The 19,322-nt window shown below is 39.7% G+C and overlaps 1 long non-coding RNA gene across 1 annotated transcript in view; it reads left to right on the top strand.

Moving 5' to 3' along the window:
* The window catches only part of LOC142743690 (uncharacterized), a 35,416-nt gene extending 19,030 nt beyond the window's left edge, over nucleotides 1-16,386 (top strand). Inside the window, exon 3 of the long non-coding RNA XR_012881620.1 lies at nucleotides 16,329-16,386. This is a non-coding gene — a long non-coding RNA (uncharacterized LOC142743690). The remainder of the gene's footprint in view (nucleotides 1-16,328) is intronic.
* Nucleotides 16,387-19,322: the final 2,936 nt, after the last annotated feature.

The raw sequence follows: 19,322 nt of genomic DNA, 5'->3' as shown, positions 1-19,322 counted from the left end.
TATGGTGGTCAGCATTGAGTTCTCTCTCTGCCTGGCCGTTAGAGCGGTGTGTTGGCTGTATAATACAGCCGCCTCCCGCAAATGATGGTGCGGGCTCAGCTCATGCCCCACGCAATCGCAGCTACGTCATAGTAGGACGGTTCCGTTACTGTGACATACTATTATGGTGCAGGGCAGGAAGGAGTTAAAATCAGAATTGACTGATCATTGGACGGTGCCGAGTGGGAGGATTGGGCATTATGTTATATTGTACTGTACGTTACAGGGTCGGGTAGGTGTCATATTTTAGAATTTGTACAATTTTGCGAATTCAGTCGCTCCGTGATCCTCTGGCTACACACGCGTGACGGTTTCGTCTGCTTTTCATCCGTCTCTGTAGCAAATTAATACATGACCCCCATAGGGTTTCACCTTCAGTTGAACTTCTTTGTTGTTACAACGTACAGAATATGTGAATTCGGCTTTTTTTGATCATTGAGTGATGGAGCTAATAATTTAATATATTGCTGCCCTAGAGACGGACATTCGCAGAAGATGTGAGGAAAAAATGATAGTGCCGGCATAATTAGATCCTCATTTACCAAAATCTTGGAAAATACAAACATCATTTATGAGAAGTCTTAAAGAACGCGGCTAATGATCGCGTGACGCACGGAAGGTGCCTGTCCCCCTTTTAAATAGCCAAGGAAAAAAAAAAACACGTATATCTTTAATCCACTTGTCTGGAGTTCAATTAAAATGAGTTAAAGCCCCCAGGAGCCGCTGGATTCAGACGCGCTCAGACAAGTGAAAAGACCATTATCTGAACTTTACTTCCATGGATATGGATTGTTTTAGCAGCTGTGATTTCAGCCGCTCTGATTGGACGATAAAGATTCGTACATTGATTAAGACGATGCTGGTTTAACCTATAGACTTCTTCATTTATCTTTCTCTTCTGTATCCATTTTGTATCCATTACAGAGACAATCACCCGATCGTCATAAAAAAGACTAAGAGGTTGTCACGGCCCCACCCCTTCCATCACATAGTAATCTAACCCAGTGCATTTTAAGAGGTTTGACTATTCAGGGTGGACAATAAATCTTAGGTCTTTCTTTTCATACAGTTGAGCTCCAGACTGCAGCTATATTGTTTTTTATTGAAACCAAAATAGGAGAAGTTAGCTACTTCCTCCATAATGGATATCACCATTGAACTATCCTTCACAAGAAAACAAAAGATATACAATAAAAAGGACTAGCTGCTCAATCTGACATTCCCGAAGGACAAATAAACATTGGGGGAGGGGAAGGTTCTGCCAACCGTAAGGGTATGTTCACACTGAGTTTTTTTAGAAGCTGAAAAAACAGTCGCTGATTTTGGAAAGCACGCTGATTTTTTAGACAGAAAGCGAGATGTTTTGGATGCTATTTTTCGAGATTGCCACTGCTGTTTTTTTAGCTTCCCATTTTTTTAATGTCAATTTGAGGTGCGGAATCCGTGCCAGGTAACTACTTTTTTTTTTAGCGCCACTGAAAGCAATGGCAGGCAAAAGCAGGGCGTTCTCAGCGTCGATTCCAACGCTGATTCAGCGTCAGAATCAGTATGCATAGTACGCCATGTGAACACGGCCTAATTGGCTCAAAAAAAGATGAAAGAGGTAGTAGCCCGAGAGACCAGGTGACAATAAAAATTGCCTGTGAAGGCTAATATGGCTGACCATGGTCGCTGGCAGACAGCTATACTACTTCCCGACCCAGAAACTGAAGGCACTAGAAGTCTATAGTCAAACAGTCGAGCTCACAAAGAAAAGAGACTGCACAATGCCAAGTGATGGGTCAGAGATTTCCAGTGACGGAAACTGGCGCAGTGCTGATGACAATTGGGTGGATTAAAGAACTTCATGAATACGAGGGTTCCATGATAATTAAAAGTGGAGCTCCCCTTTAAGAATCAAAGAACACCTACCAGAACTACTCTTTATACTCTGAATGGATTTTGACGCAGAGCAGCTGAGCTATCCGATGAAAGGGATATGTCGGGAGAGTGAAGGATTTATCAATTTTTCTGGTAAAAACATAACTACAAGCACGCTGTGTGGGCTTCATTCATCCCAATATTAAGTGCATTCTGAAAGCTGTGAAGGTCAAACTTCCAATGACAATGATTTTTTTTTCTTTACCCTACAAAAATTCAATGACAGCAGAGTGGGCTCCTGTAAAATTTTAACACCAAATATTACCTGGCCGCCGAACAATAAAACCCGGGGAATGGAGGAGTTTGTCTATTCAGCCAGACAGCAGATTTGGGAAGTCGGTGACTCATTCCATTGTATGCCTAAATAACAAAACTGTACATCTTGTGCTATTGTCCTGCATTATCCCTGAAGAGGGAAACAATAGGTGATCGGATGAGAGGCTGGTAATCATTCAGAGGTACTGAGTGCTTTTCCCCTACGCGGTGGAGTAATGAAGGCTTGGTAGCCAACATGGATGCTATTGGGTTTGCAGTGTGTCCTCCCCGACCCCACATATGTCCATTATTAGCTGCTAAATGTCCGCATTGTGCATGGAGTAAAAAACGCAGAGGACTAACCAACACCTCAAAGTCCTATTACTCAGCTATAAGAGGCTGTCTAGTTTTGGGTAAACGCGTCTATAGTAACGGAGTACTCCCGGATTGCATGCAGCTTATCCATACAGGTCGTTCTGATTGAATTGGATTAGGTGCATACGCCAAGTCAAAATGGACTCTCATTCCTGACAAATCCCAACACCTTCTAATACCTTGTAAGAGAGAAGGATGCCATGGCCCTCGGGTTCACTTATTTGTCCAGCCTGCTCCGAGTGTGGAGAGCCGAAGTCCTGCATAGGTCCATACCACAAATAAGGTAAGGATTTGGAGCTGGCTGTGGATGCCTTCACCTACTCATTTAGAAGAACAGTTTGATTCCCTTCATCTACAGACAGACATGATTTGACTAATAGGGGACATTAGGTGCAGGAAAATCAGATGCCCCATGTCTGGCTTTGGTGCTCCACGCACAGAATACAGGGGCCGCATATCCTGTAAACAGAGAAGGAGTGACTTCCAAAATGTGCTTCAACACGTCACAACGGCTTTCTCCAATGATAAAATACGGGAACTGTGAATTGTGCTTATATTCTACTGAGGGCTGGGGCGGAGACGGTGATTTCTTAGAGCTTGCTGTTCCCTATGAGATCTGGCTTTGGAAAAATTCTCCACAGAGTCCAAGGCAAACTACATAGTGTCAAGATTCAATGCTCAATAGAGAGGTAATTCCTGGGAGTTTCTATTATTATTATTATTATAAAACCAGCACATTTAAGAGAAGGCGAAACCTTGAACAACCTCTGGAACACCTAAATACGCCAGTAAAAAGGTAAAGACCACTAGAGGAACCACACAAATTAGAAAAATTCTGAATGACATTTGGTCCTAGGTCCACAAAGAAGTTTAGTAAAGATTAGAAAAGTTTAGTTTAGCTACTTCTAATACTTTCTATTAGCCGGAGCTGAAGCGTATTATTCCAGCAGACAGAACTTCCTGTGACCAGGAAGACGCTACATGTACCAAAATGTTGGTCACCCAGACAGGAAGTCAAGAGGTTGCTACGAAACCTGAACTCACACACACCTCCGAATACAAGCAAAAAAAGTATAAAAGGCAAATGAACAGAGATTCTGTATTATAATAAACTCATTGAATTTAACCTTCAAGCTTCTCCCGTTATTAAAGCTCCTTCCCTCAGTCTCCGTGTGCCGGACACATGATAATCTTCTATTAGTGGTTTAGTTTCTCGTAGTTTATAATCATTTTGTCATTGCTGCAATGAAAATGATCTCTCCACGTACTGACGTCTCGCTTATACACAGCAGCTGATCTAAACAAGCATTGCTGCAGTGTAAAGCATGGCTATTTCAGACTACCTCCGACTCCAACACACAATGCAGCTAAGCTGGAGCCACTGATCATCGCTCTGCTCTAATGGAGTAGAGCTAAAAAGCAACATCTTTTCATTTGTTTTTGTCCGTTTCCTCGAACTCATATCACTGTATCGGGTTAGGCTAGGTGTAGTATTAGTCAGGTAGTTAACCCAGGACACAGCAAACACAACTACGCATAGGGCCGGCTTTAGGGGGTTTGCAATCCTGTGTGATTGCAGAAAACATTACCTGTTACTACTGAAGTGTCACCACAAATGCCAGTGGCCTGGCACCCAGACCTTGCACCCCCCCCCCCCCCCCCGCTGCTCAAACACTTTGTGTCCGAAGCCAAGTCTTATTATCTTTGTACCTTAAAGTCTTTATAAACTTTTGAAAACGTTAATAATTTTTTTTTAAAACAATGTATCGTGGTGTTTTAAGCAACTTTTTAATAGTTTTTTTTATTAAAAATAAATAAATAATTGATTGCATTTATCGGTTCCCGTTATACTTTATGTTGTGTGGGAGTCTGAGCTGTTATTTTTCTGTTTCATCCTTATGCAATGCTCCTATTTCTTATGTAGATTAATGCTGCAGATATATATTGTCCTTCGTCGTGGGATGTGATTCACACTGTTCTGTTTGGGCTTCGCCCTTATTTGTTGTTTTCCTTTTAGTGTATGGAGGCCTTCCCTCCACTGTGTTCTACACCTGTGTGTATTAAAAACCAATAAAAATGTGAATATGAAAAAAAAAACAAATAATAATTAATTTTTGAGATACAGCTTCTATGTATCCGTCAGTTCAGCGGGACTGACGGCTTTGTTGACAACAGGTCCTGCGTGTCTCTAAATTCTTTAGATGTGATCGATAAATGGTGGATCCTGCGTGTCAGAAACACGAAGGACCCGCATTCACCGTAGCCATCAGTTCAGCTGAACTGACGGATTTGGGTTTGAGGGCAAGATACAGCTTCTATGTTTCCAGGATACATAGAAGCTGTATCACAAAAAGTAATTATTTTTTTAAAATAAAAAAACAATTCAAAAGTTGCTTAAAACAACATTTAAACAAAAAACATACATAGCCTTTAAGACAATGTTATTAGGGCTGTTAAAGATATTCGTAAATCGTAAGGGTGTCAACCGCACAGGACACCATTAGGGTATGTTCACACAGCCTATTTTCGGCCGTTTTTCGGGCCGTAAACGCCAGAAAAACGGCCCAAAAATCTGAAGCAGAACGCTGAAAAACGGCCGTGTACAAAAACGGCCGCGAAAAAGAAGTGCAGGTCACTTTTGTGACGTTTTTGGAGCTGTTTTTCATTGACTCTATTGAAAACAGCTCCAAAAACGGCCGTAAAAAACGCAGTGAAAACCGCGAGTGGCTTAAAAAAGGTCTGACAGTCAGGAGCTGTTTTCCCTTGAAAACAGCTCAGTATTTTCAGACGTTTTTAGTCTAGCGTAGCGTGTGAACATACCCTTAAACCTACGGCCGGACCTCAACACATGTTCCCGTGAAGAACCGAGATTGCAGAGGACTCTGGGAAAGGACCAGTAAGGATTGTGGCTGTGCTGACAACTCTACAGAGAGAATGAAGGTGCGAGTCACGGTGACAACACAAAGCGGAGAATGTATGGCGAATACGGATCCATGTTCTATGTATAAACAAACAGAAAGCTGCACAAACAGCAAAACAAAGGATGCGGCTCCCTCAACAGAGTCAAATACTTTATAAAAATTGCAGGAATTTCTGTTTGCTCATGTAACAACACAAGGTCATTTTTCCTTCACCTACGTCCAATTACTAAATTCTTTGTTTCATGCACACTAATAACGATGTTGAGAGGAACAAAGGTAAGGTCGCGGGTACTTACCAGACTGCCGAGCCGCTTTATCTCTCTGTTTTGTTAAGGTGCTGTGATTTCACTATCCAAATGTAACTCCAGGCAGTCTGAAAAGAAACAGGTTAAAATATCTCTCCGTTATAATTAGGATTTCAGATTTAATTAAAAATTAAACTTTCATAATGTTTCACCATCCAAAGCAATGCACTATCAGTCAAGCGTGACTTTTTTGGTGACAAAAAAAAAAATAAGCTCTTTGTAGAATATATTTTATAATGAAAAAGAGGTGGGAGGCGGCAGAGCAGATACAAAAGGACGCAAAGAAAGACTGCAAAAAAAAAGAGAAAAACTGAAACAAAGAAAAAAGACGTAGATAACATTTATTTTATTTTTTCTTGCCCTGAATAACAATCTTCATATTTTACGGGTGATAAATGGCAGGTGATGCTGTACAATAGGGGGAAGCAGAGCAAAAAATGTGTGTGACTGAACCCTACCACGTGAATGTCGTATATATTGTATGTGTGCAGTGAAGGATTTCATTCCTGACTGATAAAACTTTACAGGGTTCAAGAAGGAGTGTTCTACCATCCCTTACTGATTCACATCAATATTCTAGTCAATAGGGGGCAGTATTATAGTAGTTATATTCTTGTATATAGGAGCAGTATTATAGTAGTTATATTCTTGTATATAGGGAGCAGTATTATAGTAGTTATATTCTTGTATATAGGAGGCAGTATTATAGTAGTTATATTCCTGTATATAGGGAGCAGTATTATAGTAGTTATATTCTTGTATATAGGAGCAGTATTATAGTAGTTATATTCTTGTATATAGGAGAAGTATTATAGTAGTTATATTCTTGTATATAGGAGGCAGTATTATAGTAGTTATATTCTTGTATATAGGGAGCAGTATTATAGTAGTTATATTCTTGTATATAGGGAGCAGTATTATAGTAGTTATATTCTTGTATATAGGAGGCAGTATTATAGTAGTTATATTCTTGTATATAGGGAGCAGTATTATAGTAGTTATATTCTTGTATATAGGGAGCAGTATTATAGTAGTTATATTCTTGTATATAGGAGCAGTATTATAGTAATTATATTCTTGTATATAGGAGCAGTATTATAGTAGTTATATTCTTGTACATAGGGGCAGTATTATAGTAGTTATATTCTTGTATATAGGGGCAGTATTATAGTAGTTATATTCTTGTATATAGGGGGCAGTATTATAGTAGTTATATTCTTGTATATAGGGAGCAGTATTATAGTAGTTATATTCTTGTATATAGGAGCAGTATTATAGTAGTTATATTCTTGTATATAGGAGGCAGTATTATAGTAGTTATATTCTTGTATATAGGGAGCAGTATTATAGTAGTTATATTCTTGTATATAGGGAGCAGTATTATAGTAGTTATATTCTTGTATATAGGAGGCAGTATTATAGTAGTTATATTCTTGTATATAGGAGAAGTATTATAGTAGTTATATTCTTGTATATAGGGGGCAGTATTATAGTAGTTATATTCTTGTATATAGGAGCAGTGTTATAGTAGTTATATTCTTGTATATTGGGGCAGTATTATAGTAGTTATATTCTTGTATATAGGAGCAGTATTATAATAGTTATATTCTTGTATATAGGAGCAGTGTTATAGTAGTTATATTCTTGTATATAGGAGCAGTATTATAGTAGTTATATTCTTGTATATAGGGAGCAGTATTATAGTAGTTATATTCTTTATATAGCAGGAGTATTATAGTAGTTATATTCTTGTATATAGGGGGCAGTATTATAGTAGTTATATTCTTGTATATAGGAGCAGTATTATAGTAATTATATTCTTGTATATAGGAGCAGTATTATAGTAGTTATATTCTTGTACATAGGGGCAGTATTATAGTAGTTATATTCTTGTATATAGGGGCAGTATTATAGTAGTTATATTCTTGTATATAGGGGGCAGTATTATAGTAGTTATATTCTTGTATATAGGGAGCAGTATTATAGTAGTTATATTCTTGTATATAGGAGCAGTATTATAGTAGTTATATTCTTGTATATAGGGGGCATAATTATAGTAGTTCTATTCTTGTATATTGGGGCAGTATTATAGTAGTTATATTCTTGTATATAGGGGGCAGTATTATAGTAGTTATATTCTTGTATATATAGGAGCAGTATTATAGTAGTTATATTCTTGTATATAGGGGCAGTATTATAGTAGTTATATTCTTGTATATAGGAGCAGTATTATAGTAGTTATATTCTCATATATAGGGAGCAGTATTATAGTAGTTATATTCTTGTATATAGGGGCAGTATTTAGTAGTTATATTCTTGTATATAGGGAGCAGTATTATAGTAGCTATATTCTTGTATATAGGGGCAGTATTATAGTAGTTATATTCTTGTATATAGGAGAAGTATTATAGTAGTTATATTCTTGTATATAGGAGCAGTATTATAGTAGTTATATTCTTGTATATAGGGGGCAGTATTATAGTAGTTATATTCTTGTATATAGGGGGCAGTATTATGGTAGTTATATTCTTATATATAGGAGCAGTATTATAGTGGTTATATTCTTGTATATAGGAGCAGTATTATAGTAGTTATATTCTTGTATATAGGGGGCAGTATTATAGTAGTTATATTCCTGTATATAGGGGCAGTATTATAGTAGTTATATTCCTGTATATAGGAGCAGTATTATAGTAGTTATATTCCTGTATATAGGGGCAGTATTATAGTAGTTATATTCCTGTATATAGGAGCAGAATTATAGTAGTTATATTCTTGTATATAGGGAGCAGTATTATAGTAGTTATAGTCTTGTATATAGGGGGCAGTATTATAGTAGTTATATTCTTGTATATGGGGGCAGTATTATAGTAGTTATATTCTTGTATATACGGGCAGTGTTATAGTAGTTATATTGTTGTATATAGGGTGCAGTATTATGGTAGTTATATTGTTGTATATAGGGTGCAGTATTATAGTAGTTATATTCTTGTATATAGGGGGCAGTATTATAGTAGTTATATTCTTGTATATAGGGGACAGTATTATAGTAGTTATATTCTTGTATATAGGGAGCAGTATTATAGTAGTTATATTCTTGTATATAGGAGCAGTATTATAGTAGTTATATTCTTGTATATAGGAGAAGTATTATAGTAGTTATATTCTTGTATATAGGGGGCAGTATTATAGTAGTTATATTCTTGTATATAGGAGCAGTGTTATAGTAGTTATATTCTTGTATATTGGGGCAGTATTATAGTAGTTATATTCTTGTATATAGGAGCAGTATTATAATAGTTATATTCTTGTATATAGGAGCAGTGTTATAGTAGTTATATTCTTGTATATAGCAGGAGTATTATAGTAGTTATATTCTTGTATATAGGGGCAGTATTATAGTAGTTATATTCTTGTATATAGGAGGCAGTATTATAGTAGTTATATTCTTGTATATAGGAGCAGTATTATAGTAGTTATATTCTTGTATATAGGGGGCATAATTATAGTAGTTCTATTCTTGTATATTGGGGCAGTATTATAGTAGTTATATTCTTGTGTATATAGGAGCAGTATTATAGTAGTTATATTCTTGTATATTGGGGCAGTATTATAGTAGTTATATTCTTGTATATAGAGGCAGTATTATAGTAGTTATATTCTTGTACATAGGGGCAGTATTATAGTAGTTATATTCTTGTACATAGGGGCAGTATTATAGTAGTTACAGTCATGTATATAGGGAGCAGTATTATAGTAGTTATATTCTTGTACATAGGGGCAGTATTATAGTAGTTATATTCTTGTATATAGGAGCAGTAGTATAGTAGTTATATTCTTGTATATAGGGGGCAGTATTATAGTAGTTACAGTCATGTATATAGGGAGCAGTATTATAGTAGTTATATTCTTGTACATAGGGGCAGTATTATAGTAGTTATATTCTTGTATATAGGAGCAGTAGTATAGTAGTTATATTCTTGTATATAGTGAGCAGTATTATAGTAGTTATATTCTTGTATATAGGTGGCAGTATTATAGTAGTTATATTCTTGTATATAGGGAGCAGTATTATAGTAGTTATATTCTTGTACATAGGGGCAGTATTATAGTAGTTATATTCTTGTATATAGGAGCAGTAGTATAGTAGTTATATTCTTGTATATAGTGAGCAGTATTATAGTAGTTATATTCTTGTATATAGGTGGCAGTATTATAGTAGTTATATTCTTGTATATAGGGAGCAGTATTATAGTAGTTATATTCTTGTACATAGGGGCAGTATTATAGTAGTTATATTCTTGTATATAGGAGCAGTATTATAGTAGTTATATTCTTGTACATAGGGGGCAGTATTATAGTAGTTATATTCTTGCACATAGGGGCAGCATCATAGAAGTTTAGGCAGTAAATTTGAGGACTGCGGAAGCACAGGTGTATCGGCAGAACAGAGAACTGTCATTTATAAAACAGATAGTTTAGTTATTACACACGACACTGTTTTCAGCATAGACATCACATACACTGACAGTATCATTGTCACCCTGCTCCTGAGAATCTCTCTGTGGTGCGTCTGTCAGCTTTCAGCACACGGTCTCTGGTGGGTTTAGTAGAAAAGACGTGGCATTCATATACTTACCGGAGAGGAGTAAGGAGACACAGCGCTCCCCTCAAGTGTACTGGAACAGTAAACAAACAAGCAGCAGGGCTTGGCTAGAAAACGCTTAAACACTGATTGCTAAACATTACCCTCCCAATAAACATGTTCAGTTTTGGTATTCTAGAACAAACATTCGCACGTAGACCGTGTCGTCCAAAAGGAAGAGACTGAACCATTCCCTGCACAGCATGAACGTGTAAGGAAAATGGACTGATACAAAATGTAACGGACATGACAAGTGTAAGTATTAGAATGGCCGCCCCTACAGATGGGGCCATGGCGACCACTTGGCCCTATTCCTTCCCATGTGAAGAGTATTATCTTGTGTCAGACTCCACCTCTCACAGGCGCCTCAATGCCAGCAAACAAGGGTGGGCACAAGCTTGAGGCAAGGGGCAAACAACCACTGGGCCCACCAATCCCTAGAGACGTGGTGGGCATGAACCAACAGTAAAATGGAGTACCACATTGACTATGATATGGGGCCTTCACTCCCCTCTAAGTACACCCCTATGCCATGCATTTTGTAGTAGCTACTACGAATATTTCTGTTCGGGCGGCTATGAATGTCTAGAAACCCCAACATTCCTGGACATAAAAATTTGGAAGGATAGTATTTTCATTCATGTTGGAAAACCTTGATCGCTTCCATCAGTGATTTATCTACTATAGGTGTTTGTCACGGTGGTGGGGTCTGGTGGTGGAGACAATGGGGGTTTCAGATTCCAAAATAATAGTTTTTGCCCCAGTCCTGGATCCGCAGGACTAATCTAGGAATCGCCTCCTGTACAGCTGTTAACTGGCAGTGGATCGCTGGGGCAGGGGGTAGATAATTTGTCCCGATTTCTGGTGCGCATTCTGGAAGAGGAGGGTTGGGGGGGGTTTGCTAGCGCATGACGCTCATTCGGGGTATTTACTGACCTAGGACACGTGTGACGATGACAAGTGTTGTGGAGTGGAAGTTGGGAACAATGGGATGAAAGGGGGTTGAGGGGGGATAGGCAAGAAGTTTGCAAAATCTGGAGGTAGCAGCAAAGGTTCCAGACCTGGTGGAGGAGCTTATTTTCAATATGCTATGAGGTCCTCCCCCCATAACGTACCCTCGCTATGTCCCCCAACTAAATTTTGCCTACCATACGAACGGACCATAAAACTATGGCGTAAATCCATTCCGGAACAATCCATTCAAATAAAAAGTGCACCTCTTAGTGAGAGTGTTACAAGTGAGTTTAGCAGGGATGCGACATGTAGCAATAACTTCTGCATTGATATCGGAATGACGGGTAGATCGTGCGTCGCCAGGTGGGCAAACAACAACCCCCGTACAGGAGAACAACAAAGCGACGGACTGATGTGCTGCACTAAAGACAACTGCACATGCCGGACGAAGACATCAGCGGCGTCATCCTATCCCTGCACTCCCCTTTGCAGACCATACTGTACTTCCATTACCCAAATGAAAAAAAAAAAGGATATGAATCCCGACCGAATATCCCCCCTGGATTACTCAATGCGTGACGAGAGCAACTCGGAGCCAGATAGGATTCTTTGCTATTTTTTTGGATTCGTGCAATGTGACCTGTAATTGCCATTGGGGGATATAAATCGATACGGCATATGTACTCTCTGCCAGGCCTGCGCCAAGTTCTCATGGAAGATACTGATCAGGGGCTGTAATGCTGAAATGTTCATTTGGTTGCCCCGAGCTCGGTGTCATCTCTCACAGCTCAAATTCTATCCAGCAAACAACATTATGGAGCCATTAAGGAGCAGAATCTCGTTACATGGACGCCGGCAACGTTCTGTCTCCGGACCCAGCCGGCAGCGTCTTCTACAAGTGCAATAAACAGAAAATTAGCCACAGAGTAACACCTCCTGCGCCATTCTAGCAGTCGCTCTATAATTTAATATGTGTTTAATAGCACCGTGGTTAAGGCGGGCGATATTGCCATTGTAAGCAGTTACAGCGCCGGCGAGGGATTCATTGCTCAGTGCCAATAAAGAAAGACAAGAGGAGGTAAAAATATGGAGAACGCTTACAATCACACCTCTGCGATTCCCAAACTCCATGATGGTTGGATATAATTCATTTATTAGGCAGCTTAAAGGCGCAGACTGAAGATATTTGGAGACTATTCCATCACTGACTGCACCCCTGATAAAAGACGCCCGCTGAGGAGCGCTTCAAGAAAAACAACGGCAATTCAGGCGCCATTAAGAAAAATATTTACTAGGTCTGAAAATGGAAGATTCCAGCAAATTTTCTTTGAAATTGGCCCTGTTTTTTTTCTAAATGCATTACACACACAGGTAGGATGTAGTTTCACTACAGATGTAGCAGTGCTGAATTTGTCATTGAACTGTTTCACTCTGTGCATTAGGTCTCCTTGTAGTCTGAATGAAAATGACAAATCATACTGTGATGCCGACATGGGCTGGTAACAAATGACAAACTCGGCTTTGCTGCAACAACACACTGAGCTCTGCTAGGTCTGTAGGAACATCATTCTTCGGTTCCCATCTGGACATAATCTACATATGATGATACATCGCGCCTATTTTAACTTGTACTGATTTTGGGTTACACCACATCCAGAGCTGCATTCACAATTCTGCTGGCTGACACATGGAATCTGTCAGCACTGTGCGGACAGACACACCCCGATAAGATTATAATGCTATGCACTTTGGAGCATTGCATTGTGGGCGTTTTTACCTACATCTTGCCTGGGGTATCTTCTTAGCTATGAACTCACAACAGACCAAGCAGCTGCTGGCAGATGGGAGTTCAGAGCTAAGAAGAAGCCAGCAGAATGAAGAATCAATATATGATAGAAATCGCACCTGCAATCTGTCTAAAGACGGCCGAGGCGCTATTTGCAATGTGGATGAGCGAAACAGAAGCTACTTGGAAATATTTACCACCCACAGGTTGGGTAATGCAGTATTAATATAATGGGGGGCAAGGTTGGTGGTTTAAAGTAAAACCTCCAGTCCTCAAAATAAAAAATAGCGATGGATGAGAAATCAGCCATAGGTTGTTACAATGTAGAAACTATACTGTGACAGCCAATACAAGGTTGTTACAATGTAGAAACTATACTGTGACAGCCAATACAAGGTTGTTACAATGTAGATACTATACTGTGACAGCCAATACAAGGTTGTTACAATGTAGATACTATACTGTGACAGCCAATACAAGGTTGTTACAATGTAGATACTATACTGTGACAGCCAATACAAGGTTGTTACAATGTAGATACTATACTGTGACAGCCAATACAGGGTTGTTACAATGTAGATACTATACTGTGACAGCCAATACAGGGTTGTTACAATGTAGATACTATACTGTGACAGAGAATACAAGGTTGTTACAATGTAGAAACTATACTGTGACAGCCAATACAAGGTTGTTACAATGTAGAAACTATACTGTGACAGCCAATACAGGGTTGTTACAATGTAGAAACTATACTGTGACAGCCAATTCAGGGTTGTTACAATGTAGAAACTATACTGTGACAGCCAATACAGGGTTGTTACAATGTAGAAACTATACTGTGACAGCCAATACAAGGTTGTTACAATGTAGATACTATACTGTGACAGCCAATACAAGGTTGTTACAATGTAGAAACTATACTGTGACAGCCAATACAGGGTTGTTACAATGTAGAAACTATACTGTGACAGCCAATACAAGGTTGTTACAATGTAGATACTATACTGTGACAGCCAATACAAGGTTGTTACAAGGTAGAAACTATACTGTGACAGCGAGTACAAGGTTGTTACAATGTAGAAACTATTCTGTGACAGTCAATACAAGGTTGTTACAATGTAGAAACTATACTGTGACAGTCAATACAAGGTTGTTACAATGTAGAAACTATTCTGTGACAGTCAATACAAGGTTGTTACAATGTAGAAACTATACTGTGACAGCGAGTACAAGGTTGTTACAATGTAGAAACTATACTGTGACAGCGAGTACAAGGTTGTTACAATGTAGAAACTATTCTGTGACAGTCAATACAAGGTTGTTACATTGTAGAAACTATACTGTAACAGCCAATACAAGGTTGTTACAATGTAGAAACTATACTGTGACAGTCAATACAAGGTTGTTACAATGTAGAAACTATACTGTGACAGCGAGTACAAGGCTGTTACAATGTAGAAACTATACTGTGACAGTGAATACAAGGTTGTTACAATGTAGAAACTATACTGTGACAGCGAATACAAGGTTGTTACAATGTAGAAACTATACTGTGACAGCCCATACAAGGTTGTTACAATGTAGAAACTATACTGTGACAGCGAATACAAGGTTGTTACAATGTAGAAACTATACTGTGACAGCCAATACAAGGTTGTTACAATGTAGATACTATACTGTGACAACTAATACAGGGTTGTTACATTGTAGAAACTATACTGTAACAGCCAATACAAGGTTGTTACAATGTAGAAACTATACTGTGACAGTCAATACAAGGTTGTTACAATGTAGAAACTATACTGTGACAGCCAATACAAGGTTGTTACAATGTAGAAACTATACTGTGACAGCCAATACAAGGTTGTTACAATGTAGAAACTATACTGTGACAGCCCATACAAGGTTGTTACAATGTAGAAACTATACTGTGACAGCGAATACAAGGTTGATGTAGAAACTACACTGTGACAGCCAATACAGGTAGCACAAAAACTTTACAATGTGATTGAGGGATTCGGGACATATAAACCAGGGGCGTAGCTTGGTGGGGGGTAACCAGGGCATGTGCCCGGGGTGCTGGGTGCTAGGGGGGTGGCAACAGGCCACTTTGCCAGGGTATTTCGATACAGCAGACTTAACATTTGCCCCGGGTGATGTAAAGCCTGGTTAGTAAACACCATTACATAGACTATCCTTCATCATTAGGTGTTTCGTTTAATGTATAGTCAATAGTAGCAGTGACTGTACGTACAGCCTGAGGGCACCCCATGTATATAATGGTCTAAGGCAGGGCCAGCCTTAGGGGTGTGCGACCTGTCCGAGTGCACAGGGCGCTGCAGCCTCCCAGCATGTAGGGGGCGCCTTTGCTCTGTCCTCTGCAAACACACACGAAGGAAACAAGAGTGAAGCAGAGGGGAGGAGGAAGCTCCGCCCACAGCCGCTCCCTGCAAGAAACCTATGAGCCTGTCAGCAAGGAGAGACGGTAAGTGTCTGTGTGTGTATATAAGTCTCTGTGTTTATTTGTTTGTTTGTTTGTTTGTCTGTTTGTGTATATATTCCAACACGTGTGTGTGTGTGTGCGTGTCTCTATATACGTGCCTACATATGTATATATGTCTCTGTGTATAAGTGTGTATATGTTTCTGTGTGTATATACATATATATGCCTCTGTGTGTGTTTTATATGTGACTGTGTAGGTATAGTTATCACTGTGTGTTATCTGTGTTATTACATGGGACTGCAGATAAGATTACACTACATTATCTGTACTGTGTATATGTGTATGTGTCTTTGTGCTTGTATATATATGCCTTTTATGTATTTGTCTATGTTCCGGTCTGTGTATAAATCTGCCTGTGTGTGTATACATGTGTCTGTATGTCTATATATTTACGTATGTATGTGCGGGTCTATATATGTGGTCAATTTTTGGTTTGTGGAGGGCAGCAATAGAGTCCAGGACAGGGCGCCATCCAACCTAAGGCCGGCCCTGGTCTTCGGTATGAGGTGCAGTTTTTATATTTTGATCTGTTCTGTCTTGTAACGATGGCATCACATAGTCCACGAGACTGCAAGAAAAGTAAAATGAAGGCGCATTATTTACCGTCCTCTCTTCCCACAGGTGGAGGAGCCGCCGGTGACACAAAGAACTCGTCAAGGAAAGAGCTGATATCCTGCGTGAAACTTTAATTAAAGTTTTACAGTTCAGAGGGGATTTCTGTGTAATCAGCTTCACCTCTGGTGGGGCGCCGGGTGACACATAAAACTTGATGGTTCCTCTGTCAGCGGTGAAAGTGCAATGAGATAAAGTCTAGCTGCATAATTTACATACTGAATGTCACCGCAGCTCCAGGAATATTGCCCAGCAATGTAACATTATCACTGATGAAACTTTCTAATATACTTTTATCTTTCAATTCCTCAATGTTTTCAAAGTCTCAACTGGCTGTCAGTGAATAGAAACATTAAATGGGAGATGGAAAACCCATTACTCGCCTAGTCTTGCTCACACAGGATTTGTTACAAAGTATCAATGTAGGTAAGATTCTACATTGTATATAGAAAACCCACCGATACACATGAGATGGGGGGATCCCACCGATGATGTAATATGTATGGTGGGATGCCAGATCCCTTGGCCATCCACTTTTAGGGAGTTCAGCAACTGCTTAGCCTCCCGTCCTCCATAAGGATTATTATACATGTGTGTCCATATCGGTGCATGATTGGGATAACCCCTGTGTATAGGTCACGAGGGGGGGGGAGTCACTACATAGGGGGCCCCTCTATTAGTCATAGCAGAGATCTCCTGCATGGAGCAGCTTTAGGTTGAATTCACCCCTTGAGTGTCTGTATGGGAAAATCTCACAGAACAATCCCTCAACTGCTGAGCAACTAGTCCAAAGCGGACAACCCCTGACTATAATCTGTCTCTACTCCTGCAAGAGTCTTTTACAGAACAGTTCTGATTTGGAAACCTTGATGAAATTCTGCTTGCTGTCAGTGAACGGGAACATTCTTATTTCCAGTGACTGAAATCTGTTCAAACCCAAGTGTGAGTCCACATGTAGCAGACTATTTCCACCATGGATTTTGCTGTAAATCCGCAGCAAACCACACAAATCCGCATGCACTAGATATCCGCGACAGAATTGACAGGCTGCAGATTTTTTCCACTACATGTGGATGAGGTTTTGAAAACCCCCATAATGTGCATTGTACTGTAAACCGTTGCAAATTTTCAGCTTGAAATCCGCATTACAATCTGCAACATGTGAATTCACCCTACTTCTCACAGCTGAGGGTTTGCTACAATTGTATCCAGTCTAGACAATCCTGTGTAAACTACACATATACGGGCAGATTTAGTTAGACTGACGTATCATATGCCAGTCCTAATCCAGACTACGCGCCACATTTATTTTTTGCTGCATCCTTGGTTGTCCGTGCGCCAGAAGTTGAAATCGACGTCTGCTACGAGTAGATTTGCGCTTTAATTGACGCCAGTTTCTGGAGTAAATGAAAGAAAATCTTACAGCAATTTGGTGTCCCCCACCCCCTCCAGGCTAACTCCATTCACTTTTCACGCCATTTTTTAAAAGTAGTAAATAATCAAGAATTTTAGTTGAAAAGTGGCGTAGGCCAAAATTTGAGTAAAACTGTTAATAAATCCCCCCCCCCAAATCTTTCCCGTTCAGATCATTTGCTACAATCTACAAAAGAGTTTTCAATATCTGTATGTAAGCGGGAATGTTCCCATTCGCTGAAAGCAAGTGCAGATCTTGAAAAATAGTGAGAACTCGAAATTAAAGTATATAAGAAAGTTGTAGAACGTTTCATTTTACAATAATGACGTTTTATTCGCATAAAAATTGAAAAAAAAACACAAACTCTGGGAAGTCTATATGGGAGGGGTACGGGGTAAGTGGTTTATAATTGGGCAGGTCACTGAGAATCAATAATCTGCTGTGGGTTAATGCACATACTGCAAGGTAACACCGTATAGGAGCGATCTGTCTAGACGGTCCGCAGGTTCTAATAATAGCCTGATCCAATCTTATCTGCCTGACAATGGCGTTGCGACCTGTCTGCGGGTGTAAATCAAGCCGTGTAGATGGCGCGCGCACAACACAGGCAGCGATATTAATTATGCATCTGGACTCCAGATATGACAAAGTTCCCATTGTTCGTCTCTGCGCTCCATGTCAACCTGTTTACGACCTTTATCTCTCCTCCGGTATCGCTCATTTCTTGGTTGGGTTACAGAGATCCTTTTATGAGAGTCTCCGATATTCAGCAGGATAAAGCGGTGATGAAGACCCGGTGCGCGGTCGGGGGATTACCGGCATATAGTTCCAGCTTTCTGGGGGACATTGCTGTACGGTGGGGGAGCGGTTGTTCACAAAATGTCCTCAGCCGTGCGACTTAGACTCTGTTCACATCCACTTTTTCCACACGTCACAGGTACATGTTGGAAGTATTCCATGACGTATACCTGCGACGTGTCTATAGGACCCCATGCACCCGGCGCATAACAGATGGGGGTGCTCTTGGCATGCGTTGCGTAGGTCAACATCAACACGCCTTCTTTTTCACTACATAGGAAAGTGTAGTCTAATAAGCTTTCCTATGCAGATGGACACCGTAAATAAAAATGTATGCCGTGCAATATATATATTTATATACACATTTTTTACAATGGGAGCCGATCGGCAATGTGGACCACGGTGTACAGTGGGATATGTCATAGTCTTCTGTCGGAGGTATGTGTTGGGAGATCCAACGTGTATTTCCGGCACAAGCTAAAAATATGTGAACAGAGCCCTCAAGCAGTTGGTTGAGTTCTATGGGATTATAATACAGCACCCACAGAAATCTATGGGACCATACTGCATCATTTAACCCCCCCAGCTCCATTACAGGGCCTTTGCTCTGGATGTGGCTCTGCCGTGGTCATAGCTCTGCAGTATATATGGCTCTGCTGTGGACATGGCTCTGCTGTGGACATGGCTCGGAGGTGGACGTGTACTACATAGTAACTCCATTGTGTAATACTTTAATTATGGCACAACTAAAAATTATGGTTATAAGCAGCAGAGGTGAGAATAAACACACT

Source organism: Rhinoderma darwinii, chromosome 2 (genome assembly GCF_050947455.1).
Source record: "Rhinoderma darwinii isolate aRhiDar2 chromosome 2, aRhiDar2.hap1, whole genome shotgun sequence".
Taxonomy (NCBI): Eukaryota; Metazoa; Chordata; class Amphibia; order Anura; family Rhinodermatidae; genus Rhinoderma; species Rhinoderma darwinii.
Note: the sequence above shows the minus strand (reverse complement) of the source record. Positions and strands in the feature narration are given on the sequence as shown.